The sequence below is a fragment of the Quercus suber genome, unplaced genomic scaffold (genome assembly GCF_002906115.3).
Source record: "Quercus suber isolate HL8 unplaced genomic scaffold, Cork oak 2.0 scaffold_602, whole genome shotgun sequence".
NCBI classification, from domain to species: domain Eukaryota; kingdom Viridiplantae; phylum Streptophyta; class Magnoliopsida; order Fagales; family Fagaceae; genus Quercus; species Quercus suber.
In genome coordinates, this window is record NW_027070046.1 from 87,861 (window position 1) to 93,149 (window position 5,289).

Here is a 5,289-nt window from a genome sequence, read left to right on the forward strand (position 1 = left end):
TCCCCTTCCAAGGACTTCAGTTTTCCTACTAACCAACTCTGTTGGGTGGGTAGATGCACTCTCATCAACTCTGTTGCGCAAATCATTCCTAACCCATGTCCTCATTCAAAGTCCCTATCTTCGTCTGTGACAAGCTTGATGTGCTCACAAGAAAATTCTGTGACAGGAGGCCTAGGCTTTAAAAGAGCCAAAATAGTAATAATTCTCTACTTCCAAAATTAGCTTGGATGATCGCCTCCAAGCAGGACAACCTTTGTATGTCCATTTTGAGAAGCATATATAAAGTGAGGCAAGATTAGCTCTTCAAAGAATCACCAAAAAATGCTATTGAGAGTGCAAAGCATACTGTCATTAAAGGAGCTTGCTATCAAGTGGGGATGGCACCTCAACTAATGTTTGGAGTGACCTGTGGGTATCATGGCTGCCAACATTCAAACCCAAGCCCAAAAATGTGGCATCAACTTCCTCCCATTTATGGTTTCTCAGCTCATTGACCATGCTCAACATGCTTGAAAATCCAATATGGTTCTTGAGCTTTTCGATTATGAATCAGCTAAGGCTATCCTATCCATCCCTATTCCTATAAGGTCTAAGCCCGACAAGTTAATCTGGGCACCAAACTCCAAACGTGTTTTCGCTATCAAGTCTGCTTATCGAATTGACAATGAGATTACTTCCATAACCCCAGACATCCCTTGGAAAAAACTTTGGAAGGCTAGAGCACCAGAAAGATTGAAGATGTTCTTATGGAGATTGGGTAACATTGTTCTACCCACCAATGAAAATCTCATACAAAGAATGTCGATCCAAGATTCTTGCTATGAACTTTGCAAACAAGAAGTTGAATCCTCTGTTCATCTCTTCATATCTTGTCCTATAGCCAAAGCCCTTTGGTAAACCTGTTGTTGGGGCTACAAGCCTTAAGAACACCAACTAGCTGCCCCTGAAAGTATTATCAAGCTAGTTCTTGAGCCTCCCAAAGCCTACTGCCCTGATGAAGATGTATGACTCATCCCTTCCAATGGCTTTTGTTCTTGATGAAATCTTGTATGTTAGAAACCAATCTTTTCACCAGGGGATCCATACTGAAATCAGGAAGCTATTGAACAGATCCTTCGCAAGTTTGCTGAATTTAGAAATCATACGAGCTTAGAACATCCGCAAACAACCATCCAAATGATAACCCGCCCTCATGCTGGACTAAGATCAATACTGACTCTGCCGTTGCCCATAATGATAAAGGTGAAGTCCTCAAAGTATGGGCAAAGCTGCTCCCACTAACCGGTTTACTAGACACTGAGCTAGTCAGTACCGTTCATTAAGTTGATTGCTCTGGCTAGTATAAATTGCAAACACCTCAGTTCAAGTTACTCAAATTCTGGTACAATTAGAATGTACTCTTTTATCGCAACACTATCCGAATGACTCTCATTTGTAAAATTAATTTCTCATAATGTGGAACATATGCTTGGTTTTAAATGTCACAAAGTATTTTTTTTTTAGAGCTGAGCTGATGAACAGGACCAACTTTGTATCTTTTGTATTCAATAGCATTTTAAGTTGAAAATTACCTAGTTATGTAAATATATTAATATGACGAATATATTATTCAGATTCATTTACCAGCATCAGTAAATGACTTGAACAGGTATATTCTATCATCCAAAATAGAGAACAAACAAGATGACTACATATTCGTATACTATCGAGGCAGGAATGATGCATGGGATGGCTATGGTGGTGCTGTAGTGTACACAAGAAATGCGGTTTTACCAGAAAGCATTGTTCCTGAACTTGAAAGAGCAGCTAAGAGCATTGGCAGAGACTTTAACAAGTTCATCAAAACGGATAATACTTGTGGTCCTGAGCCTACCATTGTAGAGAGGCTTGAGAAGACGGTAGAGGAAGGGGAGAAAACCATTATAAAGGAAGTGGAACAAATAGAAGGGAAGTTGAGAAGGTGGGAAAGGCTGAAATGACCTTGTTTGAGAGGTTAGCAGAAGGATTTAAAGTCCTTAAAGAAGATGAGGAAAATTTCATAAGGGAGCTAAGTAAAGAAGAGATGGATGTATTGAGCGAGCTCAAGATGGAAGCAACTGAGGTGGAAGAGCTCTTTGGAAAAGCATTGCCAATTAGGAAGCTTAGATAAATTTCACTTTGAAATAGATGGGCTAACTGGTTACACCATACCATACAAATTTACTTTCATTTTTTATTCTTTAAACATTGTAATCTGATTTGGCATCCATACTTTTTCACTTAAAAATGAAATACATAATTCAAATTTGTATCATACTTCAAAGAACATTTTAGAGGCAATTCCAAGGAAATTCCAGCTTGATAATCTATTTGAAATCCGTTTGTGTTGCGCTGCTCGGTGCAAAAGGGTCACTCCCCACATTCTTGTACTCTGGATTAGCTGTAAAATCATATTGCTAAATTATTGAATTGCACTTAATCATGATCAAAATGAGAGTAGAGGAAAAAAAAAAAAAAAAAAAAAAAACTAAACTTACCAAAATTAAAAGTTCTTAACTAAACTTAACCTAAATAAATAAAACTTACAACTAAACAAATAATATCACTACTCATCCCAACTCATTTATTCAAAGTGACTATGCTTTTTAAGTGGAGTTGTGGTATGTATTTGTGGTAAAACTCTTTTCCCTTTCCTTTGTGTGTGTGTGTTTGTTTCTCACAAAAAAAAAAAAAAAAAAAAAAAAATGAAAGTGGGTCCAACTTACCCATTTACAGATTCACATGAAATAACTTCAAATACCCATTTACAGACATTTGTTAGTTTTTATTATGTCACCTTTTAAAGTTTGGAGGCAATTCTTGAGATTTTATTTTTTTATTTTTTTATTTTTATTTTTAATTTTTGTATTTAGCTTTATTTTTGAAATACTTTAGTTCGTTGCCATGTTTGCAAAAATATTTAGCAAACTACCATATCGAGTCTTAGAGACTCGAGTCTATCAAACTCGAGTTGCATGTGGTGGCAATCTGATATGGAAAAAAATTCATGTGGAACTTGAGTTTTAAATACTCGAGTTCTTGCATTCACCAACTATTCTTGCTCCTCCTTCGTTCGACTTCTTCCTTCGTGGGTGTCTGGGTGAGTTATTTCTTCTTCCTTTGTTCTTCTCTTCCCGTGGGTTCTTCAAATTCTTCAGATTCTTCAAATCTTCTTTCTTTAGATTCTTTATCTTCTTCTATGAAACTCAAGTCTTAGAAACTCGAATTCCATGTGGCAAAATCTTCTTGTCAGCAATGAGAACTCGAGCTTGAAACGCTCGAGTTTTGTCACTAAACTCAAGCCTCAAGGGCTTGAGATGTTATTTTCTTATATTGTTTCAAAGCCTTGCTTACTAATGATATAATATCTATATATAATGTTAGGGGGCAGACATCTCCCAATTCTTGAAGTTTTGAGGCATATCATGGTCATTTTTGTCCATTCAATAGTTATCATTTTGATGGTGTTTGGGATCAAATTGAAAACATATTCAATATTCAATGACATGGTGCCCCTTGTTCACTAGATGCCTTATCTCAAGTAGCATACTACTACTACATAAGAAAAATCCCTCCACGTCAGTTTCCTTTTTCCATTGTTTAGCTACACACTGCATTAATTCCGAAACATTCACAAAAATCATTCATGAATTTCCGGTCAAGTCCTTGACTCCTGTTGCAACCATTATGATATTTGACACTATCACGCCTCGAACCCAAGTAAGAGCTAGGCATGTAACAACAGCTACATGCTTATAAAGTCGTTCTTAATAAATCCAAAATTATCATTAATAATGCAATTTTCAAAGGATCTCCAAATAATAATCTTCCAACATCACAAAGAGAAATAAACTAAATCTTTTAAGACTAATGCTCTGTTTGTTTAGGCAAAAATATTTTCTAGAAAATAAGTCATTTTCTAAAAAGTTTTGTAAAACTACTTCATTTTCCTATATTTGGTAATTACCTTAAATGAGTTGAAAAACAATCTTCTAACTTTCCTTATTTAGTTTGCTGTGAGATAAAGATGTTGTAAAAAAAAAAAAAGGAAAATAATCTCTAAAAATAAGCCATACTTTTTATGTTGACCAAATATAGTTTTCTTTTGACTCATTTTTTTTTTAAAATTTTTTTTATACTACTAAACACTGAAAAACATGAAAAACTATCTTTAGAAAAAGTTTTCCATTGAAACAAATAGAGCGTTAGTGGAAAACAATCTCTAAAAATAAGCTATACTTTTTATGTTGACTAAAGATAGTTTTCCTTTTACTTATTTTTTTTTAATGCTATCAAACACCAAAAAATACAGAAAACTAATACAGAAAACTATCTTTTTACAAGGTTTTTCATCGAAAAAACATAGCATATATAAAATTTCAAAAAATGCCAATTGAATTACTTTCACATTTTATTCACTTTTCAAATTAGACAAAAAGAGAGAATTGCTTGAGATGAACAAAAATACACTTGCAAGTTCCCGCTCCATTTGTTTCGATGGAAAACCTTGTGCAAAGATAGTTTTCTATGTTTTCCAATGTTTGGTAGCATAAGGTAGTATAAAAAAGGTAAGTCAAAGGAAAATTATCTTTGGTCAACATAGAAAGTATGACTTATTTTTGAGATTGTTTTCCACTAATTTTTTTTTTTGGAAAACAACTCAATCTTATAGCAAGTCAAAATAAGGGAAGTTAGTAGGTCATTTTTAAACTCATTTAAAGTTACTAGCAAACATTGGAAAATGAGATAGTTTTATAGAAAATGATTTTTGGAAAATGACTCATTTTCTAGAAAACATCATTGTTGAAACAAACAAAGCGTAAAAGTCTAAACAAAAGACAATTTTAAACGTAAAAGTCCAAATCTTATTCCAGTGATTCCAATGATTCCTAAGATCTTTGCGGATAAGAATTGGGCAAGTTTGTTTAGTAACTTTAAGGATCCCATCGAAGAGTTGGTCAAAGAATTCTACTTGAATGCATGGTTCACCGAAGCTGAACTGAAGTGTTGGGTTTGAGAAAAGGATTTTGTCATCACTCTAGACTACCTAGCGAAGATTCTTCACATCAATCATTTGGAAAGAGTAAACACTTCCCCGTATGATGACAGATTAGCACCAGTGGCTAAGATTCTTGACACTTTAGAAGCTGATCATGAAGTCTCCTCCACGGGCACTTCCATCAAGACTGCAAAATTTGGATCGAAAATGAAGACACTCACATTGATCACATTCTTCAATTTGTACCCCCTACCCAACACAGGCTTTATCAA

General features: G+C 34.7%; 1 pseudogene; it reads left to right on the forward strand.

Annotated features, from left to right (window-relative positions):
* The first annotated feature begins 522 nt into the window (after positions 1-522).
* On the forward strand, positions 523-2,339 carry LOC136063971 (violaxanthin de-epoxidase, chloroplastic-like; annotated as a pseudogene).
* The last annotated feature ends 2,950 nt before the right edge of the window (positions 2,340-5,289 follow it).